Below are 19,409 nucleotides of genomic sequence, written 5' to 3'. Positions count from 1 at the left end.
ACTACAGATGGACACCACACAAGTTGTAGTATAAAAATAAGTATTCTTTATATAGACTTATCACAAGACCATAAACCACAACAATCCACAATACTGTACTTAAAATGGTAGAATTAGCTAAGTTCTCTTTAAATGTTAATTGCGACACTTTTAGTTCAATGTACCTTAGGATGCGTAACACGATACAACGAAAGTGTTGCAGGGAAGGTGATGCGTCGGTTCCTTACATGCAAGAACGGTGATGCGTCGGGTCCCTACTGATGCTTAGGAGATGCGTTGGTACTTCTCTGCGAGGGGAGGTGATGCGTTGGTTTCTTACTGCGCTTCCATGGCGATGTGGCTTGCAACGCCGTAATGCGATGAAGATCCGGTACAATGCGATGGTGTCTTGATGCAACATGATGCGTGTACGCTCGACAGCTGTGCGGCGACTCAATGATTCTTCTGAGCCGCGACAGGCCCTGCGACACGCTTCCCGGTGATGCGGCGGCATCTGATGCGACGTTGATCCTCTTCTCCGGCGATGCGAAGCTCTTTGGCAACGATGCGACAACTGCAGCGGCGACACGCGTTCCCAGCGATGAGACGATAGTGGCTGCAGCTGCGACACGCTTCTCCGATGATGTGACGGCGTCTGGTGCAACATCGATCCTCTTCTCCGGCGATGCAAGGCGCTTTCACGTTGTGAAGTGACAGCGGCAGTTCGGCGACACGCTTCTTCTTTGTGCGTCACGCTTCCAGCTCCTTGCGACACGCAGTCCCTCAGAAAGCCCCGCACAGCTTCCAAAAGACTCTTGGGGAGCTGGTGGTTGAAGTCTGTTGTCCCTGAGACTTCAGCAGGAGGCAAGCTCTTTCTCAAGCCCTTGGAGATCCTTCATAAGTTGATGAAAGTACACACAAAGTTACTCTCTCCTCTCTTTGGCAGTCAGGCAACCACTGCAGGCCAATCCCTCAAGCTTAGAGATAGTCTCATCTCAGTCTCCCTAGTTCCTCTCCTCAGCAAAGGTTTCTTCTTGTTTCCCAAAAGTGATCTAAAGTTCTGGGGTCTGGGTCCCCCTTTTTATACACAGTTTCTCTTTGTTCTCTGAAGGCAGAGAGGCCTATGCCTAGTCCAAATCAGTTCTGGTCAGTCCTGGAGCACTTTGTTGGCAAGACTCCGTCTTTCCTTTCACAGTGCAGGCCAGGGACATCAGACGCACCACAGGAGGTGGAGCCAGCATTGTGGAGGGAAGGCACAGCCCTATTCAGGTCCCAGATGCAACTCCTCCCACCCATCTACATGCAGATCTCTCTATTCAGCCCTGTGCTGACTCACCCCGTCTCCTGGAATCCCCCAACCCCTGTCACTCAAACTCCAGACAAGGAATACACAACCTAGCAGAGGCAGACTTGGGTGGTTAGACAAGAAAGTATCTACTTTCTAGAAGTGGTATTTTCAAACACAGAATGTTAAAACCAACTTCACTAAAAGATGCATTTTATCATTATGAGTTCAGACATACTAAACTTTAATTACTACCTAGTTCCCTGAGCCAGGTAGGATTATAAAATGTAATAATCAAACTACCCATTCTGGCCTATGGGGAACAGGTAGCCTTGCAATAGTGAAAAACGAAAATGGCTGTAATTCACTATTAGGACATGCCACACACATCAGGGCTTGTCCTGCCTTTTACTTACAATGCACCCTGTCCTTGGGCCTACCATAGGGGTGTCTGATGTGAAGAAAAGGGAAGGTTTAGGGGCTTGCAAGTGGGTGCACGTGCCCAGTCAGCATGGCAGTACCAGACTGCACACAGGCTCTGCAATGGCAGACCTGAGACACACTTTTACAGGCTGCTTCTGTGGGTGGCACAACCAGTGCTGCAAGTCCACCAGCAGCATTTGGTTAACAAGCCCTGGGAACTCCTGGTGCACTGTACAAGGGTCTGACAGGTAAACCAACCTAGCCAATCATGGAATCACTAATCCATACATCAATTTACCATAGGGAGCACTTGCACTGTGGCACTGGACAGCAGTGGCACAGTGCCCATATCATCTATAACCAGCAAACCACGAGGCAACAGCAAAAAATGCAATGAAAACCCACACCAAGGTGCCAGGTCTAGCAGCCACTAATTCACAGTGACGGCATGGGACAGGATCAGGAAGGAGTCACTCACTGCTTTCAGGCACTCACGGGTGACGCAGTCACCAGCACAGTCTCTCATGATGGAAAGTACTTGCTCTTTACCTCATCACACCATTTTTATTTTTTTTCAGGCACCTGAGCTGCTCACCCTGGTCCTTAGATCTGGGCACTGGGGTTGCAGCGTGAATTGTGTGGGTGGTGGGGCCATGGGCACTGTGGTAATTGATCACCACTGCAGCATTGGCCAGCTTCGACACTGAGTCACTCATCATTTCCCGAGTGCAGCACAGCTTGATTCCAGGCCCTCACACCAAGCGACTGCCACAGGCCCCACACACCAGCCTCATTCCTATCTCCGAGTTGCAGTCTTGCCATTTGATTTCAGGCCTGCTGGGCTGTAGTTCTCCCCGGTGGGATTACTCCGCACAACTGCAGCGGTTCAGGAGCCGCCGATAAAACACAATATTATGTGGTCCTAGCACAGAGGTCACTTACAGAGCATCCAATGCGGCTGCCATCTTGTCCTTGCCCCTTTTAAGGGGCTTCTTAAAAGTGGGCGGCACAATGAGTGCTGCAGGCCCACTGGTGGCATTTAATTTACTGGCCCTGCGTATATGGTTTACCACTTTCAAGTGACTTATAGGTAAATCAAATATGCCAGTTGTGTATAAATAGGCTTTCCTGTTTTCAGTTTCTATTCGTGGTCAATTCTGGTGGGGTTTGTTCAGTGTTTTCAGTGCCTTAAAAAAATAGTGGTTGTCATTGATTACACATTTTCGCACCATTAACAACAATAGAAACAGTGTTTTTATGGTGTTTATAGAACGTTTTTCTATTATTATTAGTTGCTTTCTTCATTGATAGTGCATGGTATATTGAGAGTGTATGTACAGTGTATATGAGGACCTAATGCATTTTTACAAATCATACTTATTGCAGTACACCATACAATACTTGTTCAGTGAGTCTTTGGTCATTTATACACAAACTGGGGTGAGGGTGGCAAGCAAAGTGCGCACAGGTGTCTGGTCTGGGATACTTATTCTCAAATTTCTGATCACGCTCTACTTTATGTGGTCCCACCGCCACTGGGCCACCAACAATAACTAACTACAATCTATACAAAAGGAGCGTGTGATTCATCCTAATAAGGATAGCGTTCCAGGCAGTGCGCTCATATATATCGTCCATTCTCTCTGTATGCAACCAAGAAAATCCCAAGGGAGTCTTGTTTAATTGGAAAGCCAATTTCGAATGTATTATTCAATCCAATTTTTCAACACAAAGGGCGCTTAACGATACTTCCGGTAGTATCCTATAACTTGAGAAGTGGCGGTGTCCACATACACCTCAGTGAAGAGAATTGACTGCCCACCACTTATCGTTTAGTGTTCCCTTGGGGCTCCGTGACTGCTGCCATGTCTGGCTTCGATACCAACCCCTTTGCGGTCCCGGTGGATGTGAAGCCATACCAGCCCTGATGGTGTCCGAGTAGGACGAAACAAGTTGGCTGTATAAATTTGATAATGTACCTTTGTTTTGAAAAATTGGATTGAATAATAAATTCATAATTGGCTACCAATTAAACAAGATTCCCTTAGGATTTTCTTGGTTGAATACACAGAGAATGGACGATATATGAGGGCACTGCTTGGAACACTATCATTATTTGGATGACTCACATGCTCCTTTTGTATAGATTGGAGTCTTTGGTCATGTGCACTTTCTCTTTCCTGTCCATGTAAACTTTTATATGAGAACAGGCCCTCTCAACATTGGCACTTGAGATGGGCAGCGCCAAAGCAGCCCATACACAATTTGCTCACTCCGGCCACTGACATAGCTTTCAATGCCAATACTGGTGTACATGAAGATTGCGATTCAATGGGACAGGTTCTGCAACATATGCGTTGAACTGGGCACATATGCCCATAGGGTTCTTGAAACGGTTAATAATGAAGCAGCACTTTTCAAAGTCTGGAGAAAATTCCTCTTTAAGAAGGGATCTAAAACGTGTGCAGAGTACCACAGTGAGGCCTCATTAACTTCAGATGCCATGGTTGGTGGAGGAACATCTCTATGCATCTCTGCAAGCCATTTCTCATGCATTGTAAAATACAATTTCCTGAATTGCCCCTCAACATTTCTTTGCTTACCAAGTGGCAAGCATTCTAACATGGAACATGTTGCAGTGTTAAAGTCATTAACAGTGTCGCCCATACTACTCTCAAGAAGATGTTTCACATCTACACCAATTACGTTGAACTCCTGGTAGACAAGGGTATTTTCAACTCTAGTTTTTTTATTATGTCCACTACAGCAGTCAGGTTTTCCTGAAAAAATCTAAGAATGCAGCAGAGTGTACTTTTTTTCACATCGCTTCAATATGCAATCAATGATCCTCCCATTTCTTGCCTTTGGCATCATCACTAAGCAAAAAATCTGTAAACGGCTGCCACATGAATAATATAGCAGTCATGGCCTCTAGGACTGAGAACCACTGGCTAAATGACACCGTTGGAATTAATTTTTCTTTGATGCTGCACAAAGCACAAAATGAGAAATATTTGCATTTTAGTTCCAGTGGATAACAAACGAGTGCACCTGAAAGGACTAAAAAGGCAGTAGCATTCTTCATTAACTCAGACAATTATAAAGATGCTTTCAGCAAACCATCTAGCAAGTGTAAAGGATCTCTTACAGGGAAGCACTTCAGCTCAGGTATCAATTTTGACAGGTCATCTCACAACTTTTTCAAACATGTAACTGAATCCCTGCAAATACAAACAATATCACTCCAATCTTTTTTTGACTTGGAAATAACGTTTTGCAGCAGCATTCCAAGTGACACTGCATTTCATGTTTCCAAAAGTCTGGTGTCATGTTTTCACCACTATCCCAAGGAGCTTGGTGACCGCTCTCTTTTCACATATACCTGTCACTACACCTTGCACTGAATGCTTAAAGCCTGAGGTGTTTGGCAATTCACCTACTATCAATACTGACTCACTAGAAAAGGGGGTTGACGTATCAAAGGGATTTACCCATTGTCTGCATGTGGGTAAATGTGATGGTATATATTGGGAAAGATTCTTATGAAACCAGCCATTTTACCTATCAGTGAAAGATTTAAATATAGCCAAAATATCAAATATGATTTTGATATTTCCTGATTCTCTATAGTTCATAAAATAATTAAATAAAAGCTAAAACATGCTTCTAAACCCTGCATCTTTAGACCAAAGACCACAAAATTGAAAAAAACTAAAGGAAGAAAAAACAATATTTTAGTGACATCCCTAAACAACAAAACTCAAGCAGAATAATGTTAGCTAAGTTCTTGCTGCTACCTTGTATAACAAAATTACAATGTTTTGGCTCCTTCAGGCAGAAATAAAAAACTACGCTTTCACTCGCTTTTTCCTTTCGTTGTATGGCATTCAGTTGGTGGATGTTCAGGAGTTTTTTAATTGTTTATAAGTTTACACTGGTGAGGGCTATTTCCCATTTGGTGAGGTTTTATCAGTTATCATAGGTTTAAACCTAAAACAGGAAAGCCTAGGTTTAAACTAATTTAACCATGTTTAGAGGAATGAGCACAAGCACTTGTGCAATGGTTAGCAGTGGTACAGAGCACAGAGTCCTATGGTCAGCAAAAAGAGTAGGGTCAAAGTCAAAAGGTTAGGGGGTGACCCTGCAGCGAGGGGCCTGGTCCAACATATATTATTATATAAAATATCTACAAAGATCATACAAAACACAAAACTACAGAATCGGCCATCCAGTGCACTGTATTGTCATGGCAGTAGCTGAGCGAGAATGAAAAAGTTGTTGTAATGCACAATCCATGTCAATTTAATTTAAAGAATGTGTTGGAAGAATGCATACATAATAATGAGTGTTTCCTATTTGAGATGTAAGAAATATTTTCCCACCAAGTCTTTAATGGAAACATAATATGAAGTATAAATTGACTCTGCGGTGCATAAGTAACCCACAGAACAATGCTTAGAGAAGATAATGACATGAAATATTAAAGACAATGAAAGACAGTTTTTGAGCATTGCACAAGTTCAAGTTTTTTCTGCAGGTTTTGGATCTCCTAAAAGATCCACAGAAACAACATAATACAATTAATTTTAACCCAATTTCATAAAATGATTACAAAAATATATATTTTAAAACATTAGAATTCATTCATGGGTAAAAATAACTGCACAAGGTGAATGTGATAAATAGAAGAGAGGCAGAACACATGGTTGCTATCTAATGTTTGTACTGGGCTGAAAATCATATTAGAAGTGCAGACACAGTATATATAATTAGAAGAATTACAAAGTAATTAAACCGTAGTAAGACATTCATATTGTTTAATACTGACAAAAACGTAAACACCGCAGATTCATAAAGCTTTTTTGTGATAAGTTGTTCTTAGCAGCAAATTGAGGAAGAATTTCCAAGAGTAAGGCATGCTTACTCAAGGAAAAAAAGTTTTGTTTTTGACACGTAATCGTTGATTTATGCAGCTCTGGGATCCTGCAAAGCTGACTTGTAATAAATTGTCAATACACAGTGTCAACAAAAGGTCACGATGAAGTATGCTGGGGGCATATTATCAAGGAAGGCGATAAAATTATCGCCGCTTTAGCGGCAGAAAACTGCCGCTAAATCGGCGATAATGGGCTTGATAATATGCTCTTTGGAATTCCAATTGAAGCCCATGTTAGATGTCCTTCACATCTAACATGGGTTTCAATTGGAATTCCATAGAGCATAATATCAAGCCCATTATCGCCGTTTTAGCGGCAGTTTTCTGCCGCTAAAGGGGTGATAATTTTATCGCCTGTCTTGATAATATGCCCCCTAGTTTCTTAGATCCTGTGTAGGAAACACTTATTACACGAGACTGCATTTGATAGAGTTCTGATCTATCAGCACACTGTTTACTGGATGCAATTACAATTATAAAAATTGGAATATTGTTGAGGAAATTACGCAGTGACAGAAAGGGCCGGGGCATGATCTTTTTTTATGCGTTGTCCAAGGTTCTGTTACGTCTGCTCTCCGCATGTGAATTGTTGGGGCGTGCATGTTCGGCTGATTTGTGCATTGGCGCGTCCACAAGAGTAAATAATTATTCTTAAGTATTTGTGTTTAAATACAACATTACTTCTTTTTTCTATAGAACGCGTTTCAGTACTGATCATGGACCAGCACATATTTACTTTACATTATTTGGTTTTATTTTACCTATGACTTTAGAGCAGCACTATCACAGCCATCACTTCTTTTCAGAGCAGGAGGATGAGGAAAGGAAGTCGGCGAAGACAGAAAGGAGGATTTATCCAAAGTTTAGTCTATATGCTTGGCGGAAACTGTAGGTTTTCTAGCAAATCCCATACTTTTTGAATTCTTTCTGGTGGTGAATATGCTAAATAAGATGTTCAGGAGCCTTGCAAGTTAGAGCTATCTTTGAATCGAGACACAGCAGGGTCCCCCTAGGGCCCAATAAATCTTTTCCTCTTTCAAGCACCCCATCAGCATCACCAGCTGACTGCTGACAACAGAAGAATGTGGCAGGGAATTGCAAACAGAGCGAAGAAAGAGCCAGCCTCGAGCCCTACTTTTACCTTGTTTGTAGATGTCAGACGATCATTGATGGGGGCTTTTGTGTACTGCTCTCATGCACACTGCAGCAGAATGTGAAACGTGCAGTGTCCTGCCCCACGGATACCTATCAAGAGAAAGAAAAGAGCAGCAGAGACGTTTTAAGGCATGGGCAAAGTGGGCTCTGGCCCAGGGCGGCACCCTTTCAGCCCCCCCACCCCCCCCACATTGAGCCAGCTCGGTTCTGCCGCGGCTTTCCCTGATGACCGTGGATAATTATTAGAAAGCACGAAAGAGCTGAAACTGAATCAGAAATGCAAAGCTGTTCCGAACAGGGCCCCCAAAATACGTTTGGCCCAGGCCCCCTAAAATCCTTCAGACGTCCCTGAAGAACAGAATCCTATTCCACTCACACCGTGATTGGGGGGGGGTCGGGGGCAAGGTGTCACAGTGCCTTGGCGCTAAATGAAACCAATGAAACGCTGTGCATATTTCAATATATAGTTAATAAATTCATCACTGTCAATAATGTAATAAGTCCATGCCGTACGCTGCTTCCATGCACCGAGCTCTAAACCTGTGACACACACTGAACTTCAGAGCCCATCATTCCGATAGTTTTTTTTATCTTTTACATGGTTTGGAATTACCTCAAACATGGTTTCCCCGTAGACCTGTGTGTCTGTTCAGCTTAAACATGCTCGAGCTACAAAAATACATGACTATTAATAAGCTTCTCCGTTCGGTGCTGAACTCTCTTAAAACACTGCTGCGCAGTAAAGCAGCCAGCAATAATTATTCTTGTTCAAATCGAAACTCCCTGCTGGCACCATCAACATTAAAGTGCGCCCAAACTGGCCCTTGAATGCCACTGTCCTTGCAATCTTGAACAAATCAAACGTAAAATCAATTAACAAATATCAAACATGAAAGTCACCGAGTGCTCTGCACGGCGCCGCCTATTACACCGCAGCAGCTGGCCCCCTCTTCCCGGGGTGACATTGATCGGGGCTCCAGCAGCACAGCAGAGGCGGTGTTTGATGGAACATTTCACTCGGCCGTGGCTCCTGTCAGAAATGGATCAGGCGAATACGACTGTAGTAACTGCTGACCGCAAACCGCGCTCTTTAGTCTATCAATGGTTGCAAAAGGTCGATGTGATTATTTTCTCAATCACCTAAATTACACTTAGAAGGGAAAAAGTCGGTGCATTGACTGCACTTAGATTGCGCTAGTACAAATAAAATAATGTAAATAACATGTTTATATAGAGAAAATATACAGTGTTACTATCGACCAAAATAATGGTACTCGGAAAGATGAAAGCCTGAGTAGGCCCTGCCAGGGTTTGAACATGAATACCATTGGTGAGGCATTGATGTCAGTAAATCAGTAATATTCGAACTGTGGGATCGGGGGTGGGGTGCATAACAGAACACCTGGGGGCCACTTTTGGATCGCGAAGAAGGGTCAGAAGCCAAATTCTGCCCTGCAAGTAATTCACACCTAAGGTGAGACATGAGTAGAAAGCAGAGCGGAAACAAAGATGCAGCTTGGAATGTACGGTACAAGCTGGTCCATTAGGTAAACCGAAATGTGGCAGGTATCTACTTTAGATCGCTTAAAAAAAAGAATTTTCAAAATAATTGCATAAAGTGTGTGTGATATCAGAATTCAAAGAAGAGGCAGCAGTTATGTGAAATTTTGCCTTAGTTAAAGCATGGAAATAACATTGTGTATCCCATTTTATTTGTAGAGGTAAACTAATAATGTCTCTTTTCATAATACACAAAAAAACAATATTTAAGCACGCAATAATATGACTACCAAACTTTATGACATTTGTTTTAGCAACATACTAAGAAGTAAGATTTTGTAAGTTATGTCAAGCTGGTACCATTTGGATATTTGCAGCAGGTATATGACCCATTGGCCAATTTATCAGGTCTCAGCAACCTTTGCCTAAACCCTCTCAACTATCCTAGGATTCGACTTGAACTTGGGGATGTTGACATATAAGTGGCAGCAGACCTACATATCTGCATTCACATTCCCAAAAGGGAAACATTTATTTAAAACAGCCTGACTGTACAACGGCTCGCCAGCAACCAGCTCAAACTAAATGCACAAAAAACAGAGTTCCTTCTAATCTCCTCCCCTAAAAGTACCAATGACATTCTGGAATGGACCAAGTCGAGCACAGCACTAAACTGCACACCGACCATAGTGGAATCTGGCAAATCTCTCAGAATAACCCTGGACAGTAACCTGAATATGCGAGTACACATCAACTTGATGGCCAAATCAGCCTGGTTTCACCTGAGCTACTTGAGGAAACTAAAACCTTTCCTTGATGCTTCGGACCTAAAAATGGCAATTCAGGCATTAGTTATCTCCAGAATTGAATACTAATGCCTAACCCTTTCTGGCCTACCCAAGATCTCTACGGCCCCTCTAAAAGCTTGCCTCAACACCGCTACCAAACTCTTAACAGGCTAAAAAAAATTCTACCACATCTCACTCTACCTGAAGGGCTGAACTGGCTTCCTCATGAATCCAGAATCACACTCAAAGTGGCATGTATCACACATAAAGCACTACACTCGAAATCCCCTGCGCATCTCACCCAGAAAATCATAGTTTCTGGAGGAGCCAGAAACTCTTGGTCCAACAGAGACTTTGTGCTCCAACCACCCCGTTTCCGAAAGGAAAAAAAAACATACAATCGAGGCTTCTCTGGGGCCACACCAAGAATCTAGAACTCGCTGCCATCTTACATCAGAAGAATACCTTCTCTGTCAATATTCAAAAAGGAAGCTAAAACCTTCCTAATTGGCAAGTTCCTCCCATAAATCTCATTCATTGCATACACCACACAGCAGCATTGCTTTATGTTTTTTGCTGCTGGACTCTTGACTGCTTTTGTTGCTCTTTGTTTCTGTATTGAACTGTTATTCCCCAAGTGTATTTACTCCCATCTATCCCTACCTATGTTACTGTCTATTTCAAACTTGTATACTACGATATTCCTGTAAAGCGCTCTATAAAATTCTAAAATAAATAAATAAAATAAACAAACAAAGGCGTTTAGCTTCCTTATTGTGAAACGGAAAACAACCCAACTTGGATGTGATGCAGCGGAAGCTGTGTACATTTTATAATCATTCACTATATTCCTAATTTATTAGGACCGGGGATCTTCCTATAATTAAGGGTTTAGGCCCATGGTAATTCAATAACCACTTACATAAATCAGGTCTTCCAATAGATGTTTGGTAGAGCTAATAGGGACTCAATAATAAGAGATGCACAATGTTGGGACCCGCAAGGTACAGGGGACTCACCAAAAGCAGGGAAGACAAGGCAGGCCTCAAGCAATCAGGGGAGCCCAAATAATTCAAAGGCGACCGTCGACAGGACCCAAAGAAACAGGCCCAGGGTGCAAGCAATGCGTGGGGTCAAAGATTCTTGTCACTGTAGATGCTTGAGGTCGGGGCTACTTGGAGCCCGAAGATCTTGATGGAAGGAAGTCAAAAATCCTTTGCAACAGCAAATCGACATGGTGCACAGGGGTTCAGTTCCTGCAGCTCAGGAGAGGGATACTGACTTGAAACTTGGTGAGAGGACAGGGCAGGCCTCGAGGGATATAGAGAAGCACCACCTGTGTTGCTGAGCCTTTCGGAGTCTGTGAGAACCCCGGATCAGCAGACTAGTCAGCTTAGTTGTGGTGCCTGCAGATGCAGGAAAGTAACTCCTTCACTTCAAAGGAGATTCCTTCAGGTGTCTTGCATGTCCACAGGCCTTGGAAGGTTTCCTGTATGGAGCACAGGCATGAAAATTGGAGCAGACGAGCAGTGCGAAGAGATCAGGAGCAGCAGGAGTCTTCACGGTTGCAGCCTTGATGTCCAGAGCGAAGTCCAGTGAAGTCCTGAGTGCCCAGATGGTCAAAGTTGAAGTGGTGTCTGAATTGAATCATGTCCCATGACACATCTAGGGACCCACCCTCAAGTAAGCCCTTAAGTACCCTAAGGAAAGGGTTGGAACGAATCAGGGAGTGGCTGGACAACGGGGAGGATAACTCCCTTGTCCTTTGTCCAGTTTTGCACCAGAGCGGGAGCCAACAGCTCCCTGAACTGGTTTGAACTTGACTATGGATCGAGGGCACCAAATGTGCCCTGCAAGCAGACTATGTGGCACTGGCAAGCACTCCCACCCTGCCTCAATACACTGTCTGGGAGGTGGTCACGCCTTCCTGTGACAGGATGCCTATTGTCCTGCCTTTCCCTGCTCGAGCTTTAAGGTGTGATGAGATTGGAAGAAAGATCATATCCAGCATCACCTACAAAAAAGAAATGTGAGTTTTCATTAAAGGGCTCTCTATTCTAATTGTTATAAAGTATGCATGCCTGCCTACATGCTGTGTCATGTTGGCTGTGATGTAGTGATTATTGATTAGTGCTGTCAAAAGGTCACCAAACAACATGCAAGAGGTGAGTGTTGGAAAATGAAACTCTTGTATACATGCTTCCAGGAAAGGCAGCTTACACATTTGTGAGTCTTCTCAGACAACCTGCATGTTGATGGAGTGCCAGCGGTGTCTGTTGCAGAAAAGGTATGCTGTGTGGTGAGGTGTCTGAAGTGTTACATGGGTAAAATCAATGACACCTAGCACATGAGGTAAGTGGGTGCCTTCTCACCAGTGGGTTTGGCATGACAATGAACTATTGCATTTTTCTGTTAATGCATCGCAGTACCTGATGCATGCATCAGAATTGACTTGCCTGGCAGATGCAAGAACTGTCACAGGAGACACTCTGGAAAGATTGAGTGGCCATAAGATGGAGTGGAGCCAGTATTTTTATGTAGGTTGTCTCTGTAAATCCAAGTCCTGCTCCCAGTCAGCAACCTTATTCATAATCACAACAGGTGGGAAGCAGTATGTGGAAATGATAGCTTCAATGGAAATACCAAAGTTGTTAATAATGTGAAAGTAAACCCTCTCTTTCCTCCTCTTATAATCCTTCTTCAAAAGAAGAGGCAAACCTACAAATACATTGCCCAACAAAGTGAAAGCAGGAAGGTTTGATGTGTTGGTCCGGTTTTTATGTGTGTAGCCGTCTTGCGATTAGATGTTGTTGTTTTAATTAATTTCTCCTCGAGATGGGTAGTGGAGTCGAGAACAAGTGTTGAAATCCTTCTTTTGCATAAACGTAAATATATATATATATATATATATATATATATATATATGTATATATATTACCTACTGGCAGTCGCCAGTAGGTAGTTATAGTTAGGACCACGTTTCCATAGGAAAACCTCAACATTCTATTTTGAATAACTTTGGCGCCGGTCGACGAATCCTCGCGAATTTCTCAAAATAGGTGGGGCGCTACGCTCCGCTCCTACCCTGAAAGTCTCGGGGGGATCCGTCAAGCGGGGGCTGAGATAAAAGGGGGGTCCCAAAACGCGTTTTTCCCATGCATTTTTCCATAGGACCTTTAGAACGAGCTACAGCCCGAACGGCTGAACAGAATTACTCAAAATTTGGCAGAGAGGTAGTCCCTAGGTCAAGGAAGTGCCTTTTGTAGGTTTGGTGTAAATCTGTTCAGTAGATTCTGAGAAAATAGCCTTTAAATCAATATATATATCTGAGCCCGCTTACGGTACGCTTACCGTACGCTTACGGTAAGCGTACGGTGGCGTGCGCGAGCGCGATTCTGATTGGCTCTTAGATCTTAGTAAACATTCGAATCGGCCGAAACCAGGAAGCGGCGGCCGCCATTTTGTGTATTTCACTCTGAAAAAAAAGAGTGAAAACAAGGAAAGGGGGCAATGAGGAGAGTTACAGACCCCCTTACATTTGTGAGGGGGTCAAAGAAGGACTGTAAAGTACAAAGAAAACATTTATTGATTTTAAAAAAAATCACGGGGTACGCGTACGGTAAGCTTACGGTAAGCGTACGGTAGAAAAAAAAAAAAAAAACTGCGTTAAGTGGGTGCGCACGCCACGAATGGCGTAAAGTAACTTAGCATTTAAAAAACCGTACAAATTCACTGAAAAAACCATAGGTTTCACACACGTTATAGTTAGGAATTAGCATTTAAAAAACCTTGCAAATTCACTGAAAAAACCATAGGTTTCACACATGTTATAGTTAGCGGAAATTTTACTGATAAAAAACCAATGAAATTCCCCCGTTATAGTTAGTGCAGGCAACTATAACTCACGCGACCGCAATCTTCTGCTGATGACATATGTGTCTTTATGAAAAAAAAATATTTGTAATATATGTATAGCTAAAAATGTATGGAAGAAGACATGGGCAAATAAGTGTCTAAATACAGTATTAGCATCAGCAGAGGATTGCGGTCGCGTGAGTTATAGTTGCCTGCACTAACTATAACGGGGGAATTTCATTGGTTTTTTATCAGTAAAATTTCCGCTAACTATAACATGTGTGAAACCTATGGTTTTTTCAGTGAATATATATATATATATATATATATTCACTGAAAAAACCATAGGTTTCAGGGGTGTTATAGTTAGCTGGACTTTTCACTTGTACAAAACCATTGAAATTCCCCCGTTATAGTTAGTTCAGCTAACTATAACTCGCGCGCCCGCAATGCACTGCTGATGACGTCACATATTACATCACTCATGACATGGTCAGTGACATCACTCATGACATCACTGATGACATCTCAAATGACATCACTGATGACATCACTGATGACATCATCCAGTGAATGTGTGTTATTCTGAAAATTAAATATGTTTTATATATGTATATCTCAAGGTCGATGGAAGAATAAATGGGTATATAAGTGTCTAAATGGATGATTTGTTTTTGAAAAATTGATTGTGTAACTGACTGATTAAGTGTATCATAGTGAATACATGGCTTAGTGAGTAATGTTTAAATATGTAAATATCTGTATCAGTCTCTCACTTTGTGTATAAGTGGCTGCATGGGTTGGTGAGTAGCTACATGGGTGTCTATATAGGTTATTAGTTGGTTTTTTGAGTATCAGTCTGAGTGTCTGCATGGTTCGGTGGGGGTATTACGTAGTGCATAGGTGCATGAATGAGTGACTCACTGTTTGTATGTGTTGAACACAGTATGTGTGCAGGACTGTATGGGTGGATGAGTGTGTGTATGGGTGTGTTAGTGAGTGAATGACTGTCTCAATAGTGTCTTTATGAGTAACTACATATGTTTTAAACTAGTATATGTGACTATTGGTGTATATATGTGAGTATATGTGAGAGTGAGAGATTGAAAGAGTTCCTGTATGAATAAGTATGTGTTTCTATAAGTGATTGTTTAAAAGACTAAGTATGTGTAAGTTCCCGTAGAAGTAAGTGTGGTGGTGTGTGTATAACTGTATATGCAAGTAAATGTATGTTTGATTCTTTATTAGCATGAGTGACTATGTGTGTGAGTAACTCTATGGATGAGTGGCATTGTGTAACAGGATGTATAGGTGTATGAGTACATATGATGAGTGAGTACATGTATGAGTGACTGTATTGGACTGTTGGTGAATGAGTGGATGTGTATGTGGATCTTAGAATTACTGAAGAGGTTGTTGTAACTGGTATTGGTATGTCCATTGTTTTGAAAATTTTAGTCTCTATTTTTGAATGTGTGTATCAAAGGTTATATTAGGGTGAGAGGAGGTCTGCCACTCTATCACAAGGATGATGTCATCAGTGATGTCATCAGTGATGTCATTTGAGATGTCATCAGTGATGTCATGAGTGATGTCACTGACCATGTCATGAGTGATGTAATATGTGACGTCATCAGCAGTGCATTGCGGGCGCGCGAGTTATAGTTAGCTGAACTAACTATAACGGGGGAATTTCAATGGTTTTGTACAAGTGAAAAGTCCAGCTAACTATAACACCCCTGAAACCTATGGTTTTTTCAGTGAATTTCTGAGGTTTTTTAAATGCTAATTCCTAACTATAACGTGCCTGAAACCTATGGCTTTTTCTGTTAATTTCAAAGGTTTTTTAAATGCTAATTTCTAACTATGCCTACAGAGATAGGACATGTGAAGAAAGAAGAAAAAATGCACAGAAAGAAACAAAAGAAGTGCAGAAAGAAGCAACAGAAGTCCTCAAATACGAAGATAAGTGCAGGAAGAAGGATAACGTGCAGAAAGAACAAAAAGAACAGCAGAAAGAAGCCTTGTTGCAAAATCATCCTGTACCCTCAACTTTTTCAGACGGATACTGGTGGTAACTGAGTCTGACTAACCAGTCCTAGAGCCAGTGCTATGTTAAAAGACACTTAGAATACAGTGAAAACACCTACATACACTAGGGAACATTATGCGTTGGGGTCCCCCTGTGATTAGCCTTACCTCCTCTATAAGCCCCTAGTATATAATAGGGCATGGGGATTAAAACTACCTCTTAAAACAGGCCACAGGGCGTTTCTGCACACGTTAACTCAGGCCCCGTCCCCTCCTTTCACCATTGTGTAAACACGCCCTGTGTCCGTTTTTAGTTGGGAGATTAAGTTCATTTGAGTCCTGAGGGTCCCTAGGGTCCAACTAGCCCACTAGGTACCTCCAGTAAGTGCCACAGAGCTGCGTTGCAGAGAGGTGTAAAAAGTGGCACGGCCTGGACCACCTCTCTGCAATGCAGCTCAGTGGCGCTTACTGGAAGCACTTGGTGGGCTAGTTAGCCCCCAGGGGCCCTCAGTATTGAAGGGAAATTATATCCCCAATTTAAAACGTGCCATGGTGCGTGTTTGCACACGTCACCTCAGGCCCCGTCCCCTCCCTTCACCACTGTGTAAACGCGCCCTGTGGCTGTTCTAAGTTGAGAGATTAAGTCCCCTTGAATCCTAAGGGTCCCTAGGGTCACACTAGACCACTAGGTACCTCCAGTAAGCGCCACAGAGCTGCGTTGCAGAGAGGTGTAAAAAGGGGCTTGGCCTCAGAACACCTGTCTGCAGCGCAGCTCCCTGGCGCATACTGGAGATGCCTGTTGGGGACGCGTTTGCAGAGTGCTGCATGGAGGGGGCATGGCCTCCGGCACGATGCCAGGCTTTTATTTATTTTATTTTTTTAAGAAGGGGGGCTGTGTGGTTCCCCTTCTTATTCTAATTTATTGGCCCTGATGACCCCATCTTCCAGGGCCTGTCTCCTAATTATATTTTTTTGACCCCAATCCCCAGGGCCGGCCACTGTTTTTTATTATTTTTAAAAAATATATATTTATAGACACACCTAGGACATGCTGGACAAACCGTACGTACCTATCACCATGACGATTTGCGTGATATTCATTAAAAGGCGACTATGCATGCAATTAATCCACGTGGAATGTATTTACACCACTAGTGAAGCTCTGACATGTCTGATGCTCTACCGTGCCTAATCCCGGTAGACACCCTTGTCGTTTATTTATACAAACATGGGTAGCTATTGACGGGCACATTTAATACACATGCACACCAAGCCATTCAAAGGGGATTTGACAAAAATTCGACCAAAACTATGCAAGAAACCCCCCTCACAGTTAATAAAAACACACATCCACTGCCGGATGTGTAATACTTTTTATTTTACTCTCTGGAAAGGGGACGAACATCACTTGCGAGTCACAGCGCGCTCCTGACAGAGCCCAATGCTGTGTTACACCCACCATTGCCTGCCGAGTGCCACACACCTCTGTATTGTATTCCACTAGCTAGTGCATATGCTATGACACTCTCTAGCCCATGTGCACTGTAACACCACCCCGTGAAAATGTCATGCCACACTTGTCTTCGCACGGTTATATTGCCCCATCTAACGTGCCTTCCTCGATGCCTATGTTATAACGCACAGTGCTATGCCATACATATTACAATTTGGGATCCATATCTTTGTCACAGTGCATATGCAACGTTACACTCCCCAGCACATATTTTATATTACAACTTTAGAGACTAGTTAGGTTACACAACACTGCCCTGTGCATATTACACTCCAAGGCGCATATCGCATAGCACGCGCTAGTGCCTGTGCTATCTCGCGCTCTCCAATGAATCTGTCATTGCGCACAATGTATTGCATATTATATTTCACGCCTGGTTCATCTTATATCACACTTTTTGGTGCATAGTTTATACCATACACTATATCTAGTTTTCATTTTCAATCGTGCTCTCAGGACTATGTTCTATATAACACTGTGTTCACCTACCCTTTTCACGGGCATTACATTTTGCGATAGGGGGTGGAGGGTCAGGGGGTGTTTTTGCCAAGTGAGCCCGGAGTCACAGTCACTAACGTCTTCTTCTTCCTGAATAAAAGTGAGATTATGCTGCATACTTGTTCATATTTTAAGTAGTTTGCACAGACAAAATGTTTTAAAAACAATAAAGTTTCTAATACCTGCCTTCTCTGAACAGTTAGCTTGCTGCCCCATCCCCCTCCTCCCTATCCTCTGTTGTGTGAATCCATGGACTAACCTCCTCCCTCCTGCCATGCATGGTCTGATGTGCTGCCACTGCCCTCAATTTAGTATGATGTACCAGTCCACTCCTCCTGCCCTCCATTGCCCAATTCTATGCCCCATCATTGACCTCCTGCTTAAACTCTGTGCTTAGCTTGCTGCCCCTATTCTCCTTCCCCCTGCCCTCCGATGTCTTTGTGCATGCCCCTGCTCCATCCTTTTTGCCCACCATGTCCCATGGACCTGCCACTCCTATCTACTCTGAGTGTTCTGTTGAGCTGCCACTCCCCTCCCACCTGCCTAGCATTGTCAGATGACTGTAACCTGTCCCTGCCACCTCCACCCTGCCTGTCCACATGCCATGCCTCTATCCTCTTCCTCCTGTCCTACATGGTCCATTGTACTGCCACACCCTTCTGCCCTCCCTGGTCTGTTGTGCTGCAACTGCTCCTCCTGCCTGCCCCGTGTGGTCTGTTGTGAGGCCCCTTCCCCTGAACTTTCTTGTCTGTGCACAGGTCCTGACCCTCCCTTCTATCCTCCATCGTCCTTTGTGCATGCTCCTGCACCCTCCTTCTTGCCCATCATAGCCATTGTGCTGCCACTAACCCTCCCACTTGCCATGCATGGTCTTCTGTGCTGCCATGGCCCCTCCCACCTTCCCTGTGTGGTCAGTTAGCTGCCCCTGACCCCCTCCCACCTTCCCTCCATGGTCTGTGTGTATGCCATCACAGTCTCACTGCTGCTCTTCATGTTGTGTCTTGCTTCTAGTGCCCATCCTGCCTGACCTCCATGGCCATCTTGCTGCTCCTGCCCTGCCCCCTTGCCCCCAGCCCTCTGTTTACATGTGCAGACCCCTACTCCCTCCCTCCTGGCTTGTCTGTTCCATTGTAATGCCCCTGATCCGTCCCTCCTGCCCTTTATGGTCTGTTATGCTGCAGCCTTCTCTCCTGTCTGTCCATTATGGTCAGCTAGCTACCATTGCCTCTTGCCCCTCTGTTCTCTGTTGTCCATGTGCATGGTCCTGTCCCCTCCCTCTTGCTTTCTATGGATTGTTGTGCTGCACTCCCGTCCTGCATGCCCTGTGTGGTGTATTGTGCTGCTGCAAACCCTGATGCCTGCCCTGCAGGGTCAGTTTGGTGCACCTCTCCATGTCTCTCATGTCCTCTGTTATCCAAGTCCATGTCCCTATCCCATTTCCTTCCA

This window comes from Triturus cristatus, chromosome 6 (genome assembly GCF_964204655.1).
Source record: "Triturus cristatus chromosome 6, aTriCri1.1, whole genome shotgun sequence".
Taxonomy (NCBI): Eukaryota; Metazoa; Chordata; class Amphibia; order Caudata; family Salamandridae; genus Triturus; species Triturus cristatus.
The sequence above is the reverse complement of the archived record's forward strand: the minus strand, read 5'-3'. Positions refer to the sequence as shown.